General features: G+C 45.0%; 2 pseudogenes; both read left to right on the top strand.

The window, feature by feature from the left end:
* LOC133378945 (zinc finger protein 845-like) overlaps window positions 1-17,577 on the top strand; it is a 159,479-nt pseudogene that overhangs the window by 117,428 nt on the left and 24,474 nt on the right.
* On the top strand, window positions 2,343-5,393 carry LOC133381517 (zinc finger protein 665-like; annotated as a pseudogene).

Genomic DNA, 17,577 nt, shown 5'->3' with positions numbered 1-17,577 from the left:
ATTTCCTTTTTTAGAAACTCCCACCCATCATAGACTCCTTTTCTCATAAGGGTCGCTTGCCATGGAACCGTACTTACAATTGTTCTGAGTTTATGAAAATCAGCTTTCCTGAAGTCCAGGGTGCGTGTATGGCTACTCTCAGCTTTTGCTTCTGTTAAAATCAAGAATTCAAATATGGTGTGGTCACTTCCCCCCGGTGTTCCCGTAACTGCCACTTTATCCACCAAATCATCTCTATTGTCTAGAATCAAGTCCAGGGTAGCTTATCCTCTGGTTGCTTCCTCCACTTTCTGTAGGAGAAAGTTATATCCAACACAAGTCAGAATTTTCTTTGAGGGACTGTGTTTGGCAGAGTTTGTCTCCCAACAGATATCGGGATAATTGAAGTCCCCCATTACTACTACATCATGCCTCCTCGAAACACTGGCAATTTGCTTTGCAAAAGTTACATTCTCGTCTTCTCCTTGATTGGGTGGTCGGTAGTAGACTCCAAGCACCACATTCCTTTTATTACTTGCCCCATTAATTTTAATCCAGATACTATCGGTGGAGCTATCAAGCTCATCTTCCTGTATTTCTGTGCAGGGATATATATTTTTAATATATAGTGAGACTCCACCTCCCTTTTTATTCCTTCTGTCTTTTTGAACTAGTTATATCCTTCAATTGCTATAGTCCAGTCATGGGAGTCATCCCACCAAGTTTCAGTTATACCTATCAAGTTGTAATTACCCTCCTGTATTAAGAGTTCAAGTTCGTCCTGCTTGTTTCCCATGCTCTGCGCATTAGTATACAGACATCAAAGACCATGTGATTTATGGCTTGGCTTCCTTACTACGTTTTTCTGAGGATTGTTACTGGGCCCTATTATAGCCGATCTCTCTGTTCCCATTACTGTGCACAAGCCTTCGTCAGTCGTTACCACCAAGATTACATCTCCCTCCCCCTTACGATTCAGTTTAAAGCCCTCCATGCTGTGGCCAAACACATTCTTCCCAGTCCTTGTGAGATGCAACCCATCACTTGCCAGCAGTCCATCTTCCAGGAAGCGTAGCTCATGGTCCCAGAATCCAAATCTCTCACGTCGGCACCACCTTCATAGCCATTCATTCACACGTTTTTATTTCCCTTTCTACTCCTCTGCTATGTACTGGAAGGATGGATGAAAAAACTATCTGAGCCCCAAAGTCCTTGAGTTTCCTTCCCAGAGCTTCAAAGTCTGACATGATTTCTTCAGAGCTCTGTTTGGCAGTATCTTTGTTTCCATATGGATGAGGAGGAAGGGATACCTATTGGTGGGCTTGATGAGTGATGGCAACCCTTCCGTCACATCTCTAATCTGACATGCTCCTGAGCGCGCTGTAAGCTAAGCGGTTTGCCTGCATTAGTAGGCCATTAAGATACATTCTCGTCTTGTCCTTGATTGGCTTGTCGACAGTAGACTCCAAGCACCACATTCCTTTTATTACTTGCCCCATTAGTTTTAATGCAGATACTCTTGGTGGAGCTACCAATCTCATCTCCCTGTATTTCTGTGCAGGGATATATATTTTTAACATATAGCGCGAGTCCACTTCCCTTTTTATTCCTTCTGTTCTTTTTGAAAAAGACAATTTGTCTATTTTTATTGATTTAAAACATGTACATCTCTATCTTATTCTGAACAAAAATTCACAAGGAGTATAAAAATGGTTAGAGATCTATACAAGATGCTAGAATCACAACATAATCAAAACAGCAGTACACGAATCAGCACAAAGAAACTTTAAGAGTCACAAGAAATACAAATATAGATGAGAACAATGTTAGAATCCCAGAGGTCTGACTCAGCAGCCCTGCCATAGTCATTGGCCAACTAATCCAGGAGTATTTGCTCTGACTGGCAGCACATCTGAGGGCACTTTCTGAGGTCCTTTAACTGCTGAAGTGGGGGATTCACCTTGGGACCTTCTCCTTGCAATGGACTTTCTCTGCCACTGAAGGATGGAGCCTCCCCTTTTCATTTTCTCACTTTACTTGCTCCAGAGTTCAGAAGAGAATATCTGCAGTTGCTTTATTTACCTTGTCAACTTTGTAGGCTAGGCCGAATGAGAGTGATTGGCCCAGGACCACCCAATGGGATTAACCTCTGACTGGGAGCTGAACCCAGATCACCGTGGTCCAAATCCGACAGTCTGTATCACTCCAATTGTCAGTGAATGCCAGACAACAGAGACTGTTCAACCTGGACTAAGATCCATCTCCCATCTAAGTCCTGTCAATTCTTCCTTTATCACAAAAGTTATTTGGGATTGTTCAGTGATTTGAGGATCCATTTCTTCCCTCATGCTCTTATCAGTTTCTCTCTTCCTTGCAGAAGGTGATGAATGGAAAGCCAAGAGGAAGGGAGAACTATGTGGGAAAGAGAGATGGAAAAGAGACAGATCTGAAAAGAGGGAAGAGCAGAGAAGGAAACCTGAAGCAGAAGAGAAAAGGAGGAATAAATCTTGTGCTTCTCAGGGCAGTGGCTACCATAAAACCGCCATCCGAGAAAAAACAGATCAAGGTAGAAAAAGAAATAAATATTTTCATTGTTCGAAAAGTCTGAATTCTAAAAGAAAGTGTACAAAAGCCCACTACAAAAACCAGAAAAGGGAAAAAGCATATCAATGTTTGGAATGTGAAAGGAGGTTTAGCTGCAAGGCAAGTCTCATTTTGCATCAAACAATGCACACCGGTGAGAAACCATATAAGTGCTTAGAATGTGGAAAGAGCTTTCGTCGGAAGACACATCTGACTTGCCATCAAAGAATTCACACTGGGGAGAAACCATATAAGTGGTTGGAATGTGGAAAGAGCTTCAGGTGGAAACAACAACTCGCTGCCCACCAAAGTAATCACACTGGGGGGAAACCGAATAAATGTTTGGAATATGGGAAGAGCTTCTTCTAGAAACACTTACTCACTGCCAACCAAAATGTTCACACCGGGCAGAAACCATATAAGTGCCTAGAATGTGGAAAGAGCTTCTGTCAGAAAACAAGCACTCACTTTCCATCAAAAAATTCACACTGGGGAGAAACCATATAAGTGCTTAGAATGTGGAAAGAGCTTCAGCAGAAAACAAGCACTCACTTTCCATCAAAAAATTCACACTGGGGAGAAACCATATAAGTGCTTAGAATGTGGAAAGAGCTTCAGTTGGAAAGTGCAACTCACTGCCCATCAAAGTAATCACACTGGGGATAAACCGTATAAATCCTTGGAATGTGGACAGGGTTTCAGCTGGAAAGAGAAACTCACTCCCCATCAAAGAATCCACACCGGAGAGAAAGCATATAAGTACTTAGAATGTGGAAAGAGCTTCCATCGGAAGACACAACTGACTGCCCGTCAAACATTTCACACTGGGGAGAAAGCATATAAGTGCTTAGAATGTGGAAAGAGCTTTGGTTGGAAAAACATACTCATTCCACATCAAAGAATTCACACCGGGGAGAAACCATATGCGTGTGTAGAATGTGGAAAGAGCTTCTGTCAGAAGATACATCTGACTGCCCATCAAAGAATTCATACTGGGGAGAAACCATATAAGTGCTTAGAATGTGGAAAGAGCTTCAACTGGAAAAACATACACGCATCCCATCAAAGAATTCACACCGGGGAGAGACCATATGAGTGTTTAGCGTGTGGAAAGAGCTTCCGTCAGAAGATGCATCTGACTTCCCATCAAAGAATTCACACCGGGGAGAGACCATATGAGTGTTTAGAGTGTGGAAAGAGCTTCCGTCGGAAGACGCATCTGACTTCCCATCAAAGTATTCACTCTGGGGAGAAAGCATATAAGTGCTTAGAATGTGGAAAGAGCTTCGGCTGGAAAAACATACTCCCCATCAAAGAATTCACACCGGGGAGAAACCATATGAGTGTTTACAGTGTGGAAAGAGCTTCCGTCAGAAGGCACATCTGACTTCCCATCAAACAATTCACTCTCGGGAGAAGCCATATAAATGCCTGGAATGTGGAAAGGGCTTCACTAGAAATTCCTCTCTTACTTTGCATCAAAGTATTCACACTGGGGAGAAACCAGAGAACTGCTTGGAATGTGGAAAGAGCTTCAAGTCCCTTTTGTCATGAAAGATTTCAGGAATGGGGAAACCATAATAAGTGTAGAACGGGTTTGCCGCCCTGTTGCCTGTGACCTTCAGTAGCATCCCCCAATGCCCCTGCACTCTGGGATGTCTGAGAAGCGATCCTGGCCTTCCTCTGTGTGATCTTTTCAGGTGACACTGCCCTCAACCAGAACCCATCTGCCCTTTCTTTGTAGAGTGAATTCGGATTTTCCCAATCTTGGGAAAATCCTAAAATAAAAATACAGATGCAATCCACTGCTCCCTGGTTGGTGCTGCTGGTTGCATTCTATTTAGCTGAGGTGGAACCAGAAAGAGCTGTGAACTATTAATATGAAGGGGCCTGAGTTTGCCATGTCCGTTAATTTCACTGCATCTACTCTGAGGTGAAAGTTGGGTGGAACCAACGTATTAGTTTTACGACTCTTTTGTGCAAATCTGATATATTGGAAAAACTTGTGTTTTTTAACAAAATAAATTCATGCCCACAATGGACCTCAGATTTCTAGAGCTTACGGTGGTCAGGGAAGAAGTACTAATGAAGGGAAGAGAACAACACTCAGGGTTGAATACATCCCATGAAGCACAACCCACTAATGTGGAGGGGAAATGTATTTTGGAGACCTAAACGACTAGGCCTCCAACATGTAGGACAAAAGGGTCTGTTTCTAGCAGACCAGCAGGTAGCCAAGACAGCTTTCATTGTTTCAAAGAAGTTAGTTTGTATGTGGTCTAGAAAAAAGATAGCCTTGTGCTGAACGCCCCTGTCGTTTCAGGCTTTTAAGTAGCTAAGGAGTAAAGTCACTCCAGAGAGAGAGAGAGGAGACCAGGCTGGGTCTTGGGAGGGGCTCACACTGCTGAACAGCTGCTGCCACTGCCCCACTCACAGCAAGCAAGCTGACCCTGTAAGGATGAGCAGAGGAAGAAGGCCTCTCAACCCACCCACAACAGTGGTGCAGTTGTCATGGGCTGTGCAGGGTCATCGTCCCTTTCTTTTTGGGGATGTGCATCCCTCCCGGGTCCCTCTGTTTCCGCAGCCGACTGCATGATTTTCAAAAGGCCTCTTTCCCCGTCACTGTTGCCACCTGTACAGTTTAAAGACAAGCCGTGGAGCTCACTGTGGTTTTTTTCCACAGTGAACTGGGTGGGAGGGGACATTGGTGGGAACTAGCGCTTCCTTGCTCCAGATGGACCTAGGCATACTGGGGCAAAACCGTATAAATGCCTGGAATGTGGAAAGAACTTCAATACTAATGCTTCTCACTGCCCATCAAAGAATTCACACTGGTAAGAAGTCATATGAAAGCTTGGAATGTGGAAAGGGCTTTAGTTGGAAAATTAAATGGTTCAAACATATAAAACCGATTCTGGCCTGCTTGCATTGGCTGCCTGTATGCTTCCAAGCTCGATTCAAGGTGCTGGTGATTTTGAGTTTTAGTGTTCCAAAATAAATATTACACAGAACAAAATTACAATGTACCATTTGTAATTCAGTAACATGAGAGCATTGGTCAGAGGCCTGAGTACTGAGGTGAATGTCCTACAGTGTCCCAGTCAACGTCCTGATCTTAATCCTATTGAGAATCTGTGGCGCTCTTTGAAAATTGCGGTCCACAAGTGACATCCAACCAACCTGAACGACCTGGAGCAAATCTGCCAAGAAGAATGGCCATACTCCGACACTGTGCAAAGCTGGTCCATACCTACCCCAAAAGACTTAAAGCTGTTACTGCAGCGAAAGGTGGCTCTACCAAATATTAATATGTGGAGGCTAAATACTCATGCATGATACATGGCCCAGCTTTTTATGTTTCTCACAAATATTTTGCAACATAAAACCAATGTCACCCTACAATAATTGAACTTGAGTTTCAGTGTTCCAAAATAAAATATACAGGATGAAATTACAATGTACCATTTGCAATTCAATAAAATGAGAGCATAGGTCAGAGGTCTGAGTATTTTTGCAAGTCACTGTATTTTTTTAAGTGCAGTTTTCTGGAATTTCTCACTAAAATGTGGCCTCGTGCTAACACGGCATAGCTGAACTCCATTTTGATTTCTAATATACCCACAAGGTGCAACATTTGGCATTCTGGCATTTGGGAAGACAAGTCCACAGCTTCCTTCTTAGTTTATCCTTTTTCCTGGACCGGGAGCAGAGTGCTCCCAGTGCAGAGTGCTATTTGGGGGGTGGGTTTACTGTTATAGGGCCATTATGGAACCTTTCTTACACTTTGGGTCTTGCTTGTGCTTATATGTTGATGGCTAGGTGTTTGACATTGTGCGGCTCAGTGTACAAAGTAAGCAGGTGGATTTAGAGTTCTCTCCCTCTTAATTCCCGTTCACAGGACCTCCATTATATCCAATTGAGATTTACGGGCAGGATCATCCCTCAATACAAGGCAAACTGATGGCGTCTCAGGCTTTCAGAGCATCATTTTAGACTACATAGCAGGTCTATACTGGGAGGAAGGGCGGGATATAAATCAAATAAGAAATAAATGGCAAAGCCATACGCTGGGCACGCGTCTCTTGCTCTTCCGTGCAGGCCTTTTCTTTCCTTCTGTTTTAACTGCATTTAACTTTCTCTAACTGACAAAAATAGCTGCACTGACTTGGCTTTCCGGTTCCATTCATCTTCCAGATACAGCAACTTAGATCATCACATGTTCCCTTCTCACGCAAGCCAAAGATGTTTGGAGCCTTCTCTGCCAGCTCCCTCAAACTATTCAGGGGTTGGGAGTTTGAGCCCCCAGGAGAGGCCAAACCCCCAGGGAGGGGCCACAGCTCAGTGGGTAGAGCAGCTGCTTTGCATGCCACAGTTCATTCCCCAAAGGCATCTCCAAGGAGGGCTGGGCCTGCTCTGAAACCATTGAGAGGGCTAGGAGAGACTTCCTGCCTGAAACCCTGGAGAGCTGCTGCCGGCCAGTGCAGACAGCACTGAGCTAGATGGACCCCAGTGCTCTGACTCCGTACAGGGCAGGAGCTCCCCGTCTTCCTCTGCTGTCTGCAGTGCCTCTTTCCTCCTCGGCTCCCTCTTCTTTTTCGAATGTAGTTTCATGGCGAAGCAAGGCCAACCAGGCCCTATTACCGCCACCTACTAACGACAGAGGAAAAACTCACTTGCACACCACACACCTTTCAACTAGCAAACCAATAAAAAACTTGCCTCTCATCTATATATCGCAGGCAATTCCATAAAAAATGGTCTCTCGTCTCACACTCCCCACAAACATCACAAATATCCGAACTCACTCGCCCAATTTAAAAAATATTGTAACGGACTGCACAATGTCCCGATAAAACGCATAGTAAACAAACTTGTCGTACGCGACCAAGTTGATTGAAAATACGGAAATCGCTCAAAACTGGACAAAAGCAAAACACCCTACGTCCCGTAGTGCCAGATTCCCACCGATGTTGCCATTCCATAACCATTTTCCTCTTAAGACAGCAATTAACTTCACTCTGTACCAAAGGCAAGCATACGCCCCAGACGCCTGATGGAGCCTAAAGGATTCCTGAATGCGCTGGGAGAGTTGGAGCTGTCTGAAGGACACCCGGTCGACACCCTGGTGATGGAGTGGAATAGGGAGAACACTAGGGCAATAGACCGGGTGGCCCCGAAACGTCCTCTCCCCCTGAATAGAACTCAGACCGCACCCTGGTATACACCGGGGTTACGCGGTCTGAGACAGGAGGTGAGACGACTAGAACGCCGGTGGCGGAAATCTTGTGCTGAAGACGATCGGACACTGGTTAGAGCAGCAATAGCGGCCTACCAGCGGGCAACAAAGGCAGCAAAGAGGCAGTTCTTTGCTGCCTCTATTGCGTCAGCAGAGTGTTGTCCCAGGAGGTTGTTCCAAGTGGTCCGAAGCCTGGTCGGTCCAGTTGCTCAGGAACCGATGGAACATTCAAAAGCTTCCTGTGACACATTTGCGAAACACTTTGCTGAAAAAATCTATCGCCTGAAGGACATGATTCCGTGCACCGTGGTTACAGATAGTGGTCCAGAGGCGGCCAGTTGCATTCCGGCCTGCTGGGATCGGTTTCAGCCTCTTCTCTCTGATGAAGTGGACAAGGTGTTCTCTACTGTGAAGCCAGTCGCTTGCTTGACCCTTGCCCTTCATGGCTTGTTATGAGCTGTAAGGAAAGGCTGGGCAAGGGGATCAGAGCAGTGGTAAATGCATCCTTGGAAGAGGGTGCAATGCCATTAGCTCTCAAGGAGGCAGTGATAAAACCTATTTTGAAAAAGTCCTCCTTGGATCCCCAAGAGTTGAACAACTTTCGCCCAGTCTCTAACTTACCATTCTTGGGCAAGGTGATAGAACGAGTGGTGGCTAAACAATTACAGACACACTTGGAGGAAGCAGATTATTTAGATCCTTTCCAGTCGGGGTTCAGGACTGGACACGGAACTGAAACAGCCTTGGTCGCTTTGGTGGATGATATGAGGAGGGCGTTGGATAGGGGAGAGTATACGTCTTCCTGGATCTCTCAGCGGCTTTCGATACCGTTGACCACGGTATCCTTTTAAACCGCTTGGAGGGACTGGGAATAGGGGGCACTGTTCTACAGTGGTTCCGTTCCTATCTCTCCGGCAGATATCAACGGGTAGCATTGGGAGATGAGGTTTCAGACCCTTGGCCTCTCACCTGTGGAGTGCCACAGGGTTCTATCCTCTCTCCCATGCTATTCAACATCTATATGAAACCGCTGGGGGCTATCATCAGGAGTTTTGGGCTGCAGTGTCACCAATATGCGGATGACACTCAGCTCTATCTCTCATTTAAGTCCTCACCAGAGTTGGCTGTGAATACCGTGTCCAAGTGCCTGGAGTCCATAAGTGGATGGATGGGAGAGAACAGGCTGAAGCTAAATCCCGACAAGACCGAGGTGTTGCTAGTGGGGAATAAAAGAAGACTGGGAAATTTTGACTTGGTCCTTAATGGGGTGAGATTACCCATAAAGGACCAGGTCCGCAGCCGAGGGGTCATTCTTGACTCCCAGCTGTCCATGGAAGCTCAAGTTTCATCAGTGAGCCGTGCAGCTTGGTACCAATTACATCTGGTACAGAGGCTGCGTCCCTATCTCCCTGTACATCTTCTCCCACGGGTGATACATGCCCTGGTCTCCTCTCGCTTAGACTACTGTAATGCGCTCTACGTGGGGTTACCCTTGAAGATGGTCCAGAAACTGCAGCTGGTACAAAATGCGGCGGCACGCTTGATAAAGCAGAGCCGCCGCCGGGATCATATTACCCCAGTGCTGGTAGATCTGCACTGGTTACCAGTTGTGTACCGGGCCCAATTTGTTGGTATTAACCTTTAAAACCCTATACAGTTTTGGCCCAGTTTACCTGAAGGAACGCCTCCAGTATCACCAAGTATGCCGCCAAACAAGATCAGCCTCACAAGGCCTTCTCTCAGTCCCACCGGTGAAAACAGCTAGGCTGGTGCGGACCAGAGAGAGGGCTTTTTCAATCATGGCCCCCACCCTCTGGAACTTGCTCCCTTTTGACCTCTGTCATGCCTCCTCCCTGACGGTCTTTCGCCAAACCCTAAAGACCTGGTTATTCAGGCAGGCCTATGGGATTCTTGGGGTGGGCTAGGTTTTTATATTGTATTAATTGTAGATGGATTGATGTTTATGTTTGATTATTGTATATTGTTTTATATTGTATTTTTGCTGTAAGTTGCCCAGAGTGTCCGTTAAGTCGGACAGATGGGCGACTAACAAATAAAATTTATTATTATTATTAATTTATTATACATCAATAGCTGAATGCTGCCAAACAGCCTTTGCGGTTAACTCAGCCAAGTCATCCCCCAATATCCCTAAATGGGCAGATACCCAACAAAACTCAAGGAAAATTCCCATAGAACAAATTTCTGTATTCAAAGACCAGATTTGCCCCAGTGCTCTGACTCAGTATACAGAGGAGCTCCGTGTCTTCCCCTGTTCTGCACAATGTCTCTGTCCTCCTCGGCTCCCGCTTTGAGAGATCATCAGGGTGCTTGACTTCGTGAGGGTTAAAATAAACGAAACCAGATTCCTAGAGAGGAAAGAGGAGGAGGAGGAGGAGGTGCGGGAGGCTTCAAAGAAAATGCGGCTCCTCTCCCTCTGACGTCACTTCCTGCCGGAGTCTTCCCTTGGAGGAAAGTGGCTCCCTGGTCAAGAGCGCAGTTTAATTCGCCGTTAAACACCAGCAGAAGCAGCAGCGCTGCAGCGTCGGTGGCGCCTTCTGGGGTCTGGTAAGCCCCTTGTTCCTGCTGTGCATTTGGGCGAAGGGGAGTCCCAGGGCCGAGGGGAGGAGCTGCAGGGCGGGGGAGCCAGGAGGGGGCGGGAGACCCCAGATTGGAGCCCCACCCGGTGAAGGCAGAGGAGCGGCTGGAGAGCAAGGGAGACCCTCAGCCCGTAAGGAGGTGGCCTCTGTTCTGTGACCCTTCAGGATCCCCCGTCAGAACATCCGCCATAATAACAGATAAACAAAGCAAATAAAACGGAAGAAAAAAGATAGGCAGGGCCTTGGTACATACAATGAGTGGAAAGTGGAGCTTCCTTATACAGAAGCAGTATATCAGACTTTGTTGTTGTTATCTGCCTTCAAGTTGATTATGACTTATGGCGACCCTGTGAATCAGCGACCTCCAATAGCATCTGTTATAAACCACCCTGTTCAGATCTTGTAAGTTCAGGTCTGTGGCTTCCTTTATGGAATCAATCCATCTCTTGTTTGGTTTTCCTCTTTTTCTACTCCCTTCTGTTATTCCCAGCATTATGGTCTTTTCTAGTGAGTCATGTCTTCTCATTATGTGTCTAAACTATGATCACCTCAGTTTCATCATTTTAGCTTCTCGTGATAGTTCTGGTTTAGTTTGTTCTAACACCCAATTATTTGTCTTTTTCATGGCCCATGGTATCCACAAAGCTCTCCTCCAACACCACATTTCAAAGGAGTTGATTTTTCTCTTACTTGCTTTTTTTACTGTCCAACTTTCACATCCATACATAGAGATTGAGAATACCATGGTCTGAATGATCCAGACTTTGGTGTTCAGTGATACATCATTGCATTTGAGGACCTTTTTCAGTTCTCTCACAGCTAGGGTTGCCTGGTTCTTGGCCTGAGACTGATCCTGTATCTTTAGGAGAAGAGAAAGTCAGCCAAGTGCAGGTGTTCTTGCAACTCTGTAATGGGAAAAAACCACAAGGTGGAATTCTCCCTCCCCTCTCCACAACTTTTAAAGATACAGAAGACCTCTTGGTTGCCAGGCCCAGCCTCCCAGAAGTCTTCTGTATCTTTAAATGTTGTGGAGGGGGGAGGTAGAATTCCACCATGTGGTTTTTCCCATTACAGAATTGCAAGAACACCTGCACTTGGCTGACTTTCTCTTCTCCTAAATATACAGGATCAGTCTCAGGCCATGGACCTGGCAACCCTACTCAGAGCTGCCCTCCCCATTCCTAGCCTTCTTCTGATTTCTTCACTATCGTCTCTATTTTGGTTAATGCCTGTGCCGAGGTATTGATAATCCTTGACAAGTTCATTGTCCTCATTGTCAACTTTAAAGTTACATAAATCTTCTGTTGTCATTACTTTGGTTTTTTTGACGTTCAGCTGCGGTCCTGCTTTTGTGCTTTCCTCTTCAACTTTCATCAGCATTGGTTTCAAATCATTACTGGTTTCTGCTAAGAGTATGGTATCATCTGCATATCTTAAATTATTGATGTTTCTCCCTCCAATTATCACACCTCCTTCATCTTGGTCCAATCCCGCTTTCCGTATGATATGTTCTGTGTACAGATTAAATAAATAGGGTGATAAAATACACCCGTCTCACACCCTTTCCGATGGGGAACCAATCGGTTTCTTCATATTCTGTCCTCACAGTAGCCTCTTCTCCAGGGTATAGGTTGTGTATCAGGACAATCAGATGCTGTGGCACCCCCATTTCTTTTAAAGCATTCCATAGTTTTTCATGATCTACACAGTCAAAGGCTTTCCTGTAATCTATAAAGCACAGGGTGATTTTCTTCTGAAATTCCTTGGTCTGTTCCATTATCCAACGTATGTCTGCGATATGATCTCTGGTGCCTCTTCCTTTTCTAAATCCAGTTTGGACGTCTGGCATTTCTCGCTCCATATATGGTAAGAGCCTTGGCTGTAGAATCTTGAGCATTACTTTACTTGCATGGGATATTAAGGCAATAGTTCGATAATTACTGCATTCTCTGGGATCTCCTTTCTTTGGAAGTGGGATATATATTGAACACTTTCAGTCTGTGGGCCATTGTTTAGTTTTCCATATTTCTTGACAAATTTTTATCAAAATTTGGACAGATTCAGTCTCAGTAGCTTGTAGCAACTCTATTGGTATGCCATCTGTTCCTAGTGATTTGTTTCTTCCAAGAATTTTAAGAGCAGCTTTCACCTCACATTCTAAAATTTCTGATTCTTCATCATTGGGTTCCTCCATGAATGAATCTGTCATCCTGGCATCTCTTTTATAGAGTTCTTCAGTGTATTGTTTCCATCTTCCTTTTATTTCATCTAGTGTGTTATTTCGTCAGTATGTTCCCCTAGTGATTATTCAACATCCCTATTCGTGATTTAAATTTCCCTTTCATTTCTCTAATCTTTTGGAATAGGGCTCTTGTTCTTCCCTTTTTGTTGTCCTCTTCTATTTCTAGACAATAAATGACCTCAATCTGATGGCTAGACAGGAAAGGAATCCTGGGAGGGGGGGATGTATCCCCCAGAGCAAAGCTCCTCCTTTCAAAGTCCCCTTCATTCTCACTTGGTGGTAAGTACCCAAGCACTGCATGGGTGGCCCCCTCAGATATCTTGTGAGCCCCCTCCGCCTTTGCACATTTGGTTGAAGGGTTGGACAGGGCCACAGGACAGGGCCACAGGAGGCCTGTTCAGCTGATCCATCCAAATCAGGGAGGAGAGGTACCTCTCCCTCCCCAGCAAGGCCAGGACACCACTTGGAATTAAGGGGCGATTGAAAGTATGCCTGTGAATGATCCCATTATTCACACACTGACTGATGTTATTAGTTCTCCTGGTTGACACACATGTGCCCATCCAGACAGGTGATCCCTGAGATGCAGAAGGGACATTTTAAGAGTGACTAGAAAGTACTACTGAAAACTGGCAATCTTTTCATCAAAGGAATCAAATTTGGAAGACCCCGACTGAAAGTAAGCAACCGTGTTTTATTAAAACGGTAAAGGTGAAGAGAACAATCCAAAGCCTACAGGGCAGGGCACCCCCCCCACATCAATATCCCATCACTCAATGCCGGCTGAGGTGAGGGTAAAGTTAGTCCTTCCTTAATTTATGATGACAATCCCAAAAATGTAGATTCGTTGCTTTCTTCCACCACATTATACTCAAAGATCTTTCCATTTCCTTATCACAACCAGGTCATAAACTCCAGGAACTGCAGCGCTCCAATTTAATTTAATATGCAACAATATAGCTCACGTTTAACTCTGAAGGGGGACAGTTCTAAAGATAAGCAAATCTATCAAGAGGTGAAAGGAATAACGTATTTCATTCACAATTAAACCAAACTTCTGTATTCCAGGAGAGGCTTGTAAAAGTTCAGAGATAAGTTAGGGAGTATAGGATCTTCTATTGAATTAGACAATTGTCCCATCTAGCTCAGTATTGTCCGCACTGACTGGCAGAGTCTCTCCAGGATTACAGGCAGGGAGTCTTTTCCAGCCCTACCTGGAGATTCAAAGTGGGATGTTCTGTGTACAAAGCAGCAGCTCTACCACTTGAGCTACAGCCTGTCCTCTGGAATCTTGTTTAATTAAGAATATGGGGGTAATGAGGATGACGCTAGTCCCTGGGGCCCTTTGGAGCTGCTGTTGGAGATCTGTCAGCTATCCAGAGGCCCATCTTCAAAGGAAGACGTAGGCCCCATCACTGGGTTTTTATCAAAGCTTATATGGTAGAAACAATAATCCTCATATTTGACTATTCTTAGCCAGCACATTTCCTGCTCTGCAAGCCTTTGGCCTGGGCGTAGTGATCCCTATTTGGCTTCGCTCATAGAATAAGTGGACCTGCTCCTTCTGAACGTGGCCTCAGAAGGCAGAAAACAATTCCCTGAAGCAGAGAAGGGATGAGGACCCCGTGAAAGACCAAGAGATGAAATATGGAACAGCAAGACCCACCTACCTCTGAAGCAGGACATGGCCCTGAATTCTTGGGGGGAAACGTGCAGAAGATCTTGGGGGAGAACCCCCTCAGCTCAGATGTGCAGCGCCAGCAGTTCCGGTGTTTCCGCTACCAGGCAGCTGAGGGGCCCCGAGAGGCTTGCAGCCGACTCCACCTTCTTTGCCGTGAGTGGTTGAAGCCAGAGCGACACTCAAAGAACCAGATCCTGGACCTGGTGATCCTGGAGCAGTTCCTGGCTGTCCTGCCCCCAGAGATGGAGAGCTGGGTGAGGGAATGTGGGGCTGAGAGGAGTTCCCAGGCTGTGGCCCTGGCAGAAGGTTTCCTCCTGAGCCTGGCAGAGGACAAGAAGCAGGCAGAGCAGCAGGTGAGAGGGTTTCATGCAGACCAGGGACTGCCAATGTGGTGCCCTCCAGATATTGCTGAAGTAAAACTCCCATCATCCCTGACCATTCCTCATATTGGCTGGGGCTGATGCAGACTGGAGTTCATTTCCATCTGAAGGGCACCATGTTGGTTACCCCCGATAGCAAGTATCTCTAAGGGGTTTGCGTCTATCCTTCCTTTTCTATATCAGATACTCCTCTGGGTTTTGCCTCTGTCAGTCCTCTTGATGGAGACATTTTTATTTTCTCCTGTGGGATCTTTGCTCGGGGTCCTTTCAGTAAATTAAAGACACAGGCTTAAAGCAAAAAGGTAGGCCTTTATTAAGTATACAAGCATAGGCAGGGACAGCCCCCAGAAAGTCTGGAAGGAACTGTAAAGAAATGTAGTGTGCACAGATACTTTATAGAGTACAATTACAGCATGTGACAGAAATCAACCAATCCTCCAGGTTTTTCCCTATGTAACATAACAGTTTCTTCCCTCTTGAAATATTTCCAACCAACCAGATAGCTTTATTGAAATGAATGCATGTATATTTATAATCAAGTAGATAACTCCCATCTTATTGTGTAGTTGTCTCCTCAGATTAATATCAATCTGTTCCCCCTTTTCAGATCTCACCATTCTACTGTCATAATTGGTGATGATTTTGTACTATGCATTCCATTCCCATCATGGTTTCTGATCAGCCAAGCTGGGCAGGAACATCCATAGGACATCCATAACGGCATGTTCCTTTAGACAATACCATGATGGAAGGCCAATTTTGGTTCCTCTTAAAGTGACTGGAAAAGTCTAGGTGAACATTCCGCTCATTACTACACTGCTATAGAGAAAGATTAATTTTATATCAATCACCATACTATAGCTGAAGGCCACATAATATAATATTAAGAATGATTAGGGAACAAAAAAAGGGAGAAAGGTAAATCTGAGCCTAGCCACTCTCCATCAAACACAGAGGGATGTAGAAGGCAGCCCATTCCAGAATACCCCTTACCTCCAGAACACCCTTAATTATTCTATGAAATACATCATGCCATTATAAAATCTGTATCAAGCTAAAATTCCTATCTCCTTTTCTACCATTATAATTATAAAGATTTCCTTTAGCTAAAACCATTGTTCTATAATAGAAGAGATCAGAAACCTCACTCTCAAGATCAAATAGTAAAACAATACCAGATTAATGATCCGCGGTCATGCTTTAGCCATTTTTGGGCACGGAGAGATGGTAAGGAATTTGCAGCAAAGTGAGCTTGACCGTTTTCTACCTTCCCTGCACACAGGTCTGCCTTAATGCCTGTTGTGTGTGAATATAAGGAAAGAAATCCATTTTTTCTTCATCTAGGCTGCAAATTATTTGGGGGCCAGAATGCTTGGGGGGAGGTTTCTCCTTCACTCTTCTCATCCTGCTCCCCATTATATGAGTTCTTATTATGCTGTTTCAGGAAAAGGGTCTGTGTGCAGAAATAGGAACTGATTTCCCTGAGGCAGAGAGGACTCCATCGGACACCAGGAAGAGGCTTCTGGGTAAGGATGTATGGGTCATGTCTTTCTCTGTTTATTTTGACTCCTTTACTCTTGTCTCCGAGAGCCAGTGTGGTGTAGTGGTTAAGGTGTTGGACTACGACCTAGGAGACCAGGGTTCAAATCCCCACACCGCCATGAAGCTCACTGGGTGACCTTGGGGCAGTCAGTGCCTCTCAGCCCCAGAGGAAGGCAATCGTAAACCTCCTCTGAATACCTCTTACCATAAAAACCTTATTCATATGGTTGCCATATGTCGGAAACAACATTTTCCATGCTCGTCTCCAGCTTTTTCCACAGCTCAGAAATGCTCCTACTTACATCATGATTTTTTACGTGGGAACCATCACTTTGATTTCTGGCTTAGAGCTCAAATGAGATGTTTTATCGCACAACTGAAACATAAATTGTGAATAAATACCTCACTCAGCTGATAAGACCCTCATGCAGTTAGACACATATATTTTAACCTCTGAGAATAGCGTACTGTATATTACAGGCTTTTGGGCCCATTTTCTTTTTCACAGGTAATGGAATGATGTCAGTGAGACCTAATAAGTCATCTCCCCTTTCTGGTGGAGGAGAAGCTCTTGCTATCGCCCCATATCAGGTAGGGGAAAGACTCAGAAGTGGAAGAGCCTGGGGGCAGCCTGGGTGCCTCTCTGTCCATGGGTCTGAATGAATTTCCCTTCTCTTTGCGTCTCCCAAAGCCATCCTCAACAAAAGCTGTGAATGCCATTTAAGAAGGTTTCTGTCCTTAGAACAATGACCAGCCACCTCACCTTAACTATGTTTCCCACGTAGGTAGGAGATAATCTTTTTGCTTTCTGTGAAGACAAAATGTATTGTTTGTCTTTTAGGATCCAGTGTCTTTGAAGGATGTGGCTGTGAATTTCACGGGAGAGGAGTGGGCTTTGCTGAATCCTGACCAGAGAGCTCTACATAGCGAAGTCATGGGAGGGATTTGTGGGACTTTGTCCTGTCTTGGTAAGGCCCCCTGTTCAGACGTAACTTGTTTTGTTGTTGTTGTTATGTGCATTCAAGTCGATTACAACTTATGGCGACCCTATGAATCAGTGACCTCCAATAGCATCATCAACCACCCTGTTCAGATCTTGTAAGTTCAGGTCTGTGGCTTCCTTTCTGGAATCAATCCATCTCTTGTTTGGCCTTCCTTTTTTTCTGCTCCCTTCTGTTTTTCCCAGCATTATTGTCTTTTCTAGTGAATCATGTCTTCTCATTTATTTATTTATTTATTTATTTAATTAAGCTTATATACCGCCCGACTAGCAACAGGTCTCTGGGCGGTGAACATTAAAAATACAATAAAAATAACACAAAACTGTACACAAA

Source organism: Rhineura floridana, chromosome 3 (genome assembly GCF_030035675.1).
Source record: "Rhineura floridana isolate rRhiFlo1 chromosome 3, rRhiFlo1.hap2, whole genome shotgun sequence".
Lineage (NCBI taxonomy): Eukaryota > Metazoa > Chordata > Lepidosauria > Squamata > Rhineuridae > Rhineura > Rhineura floridana.
The sequence above is the reverse complement of the archived record's forward strand: the minus strand, read 5'-3'. Positions and strand labels throughout refer to the sequence as shown.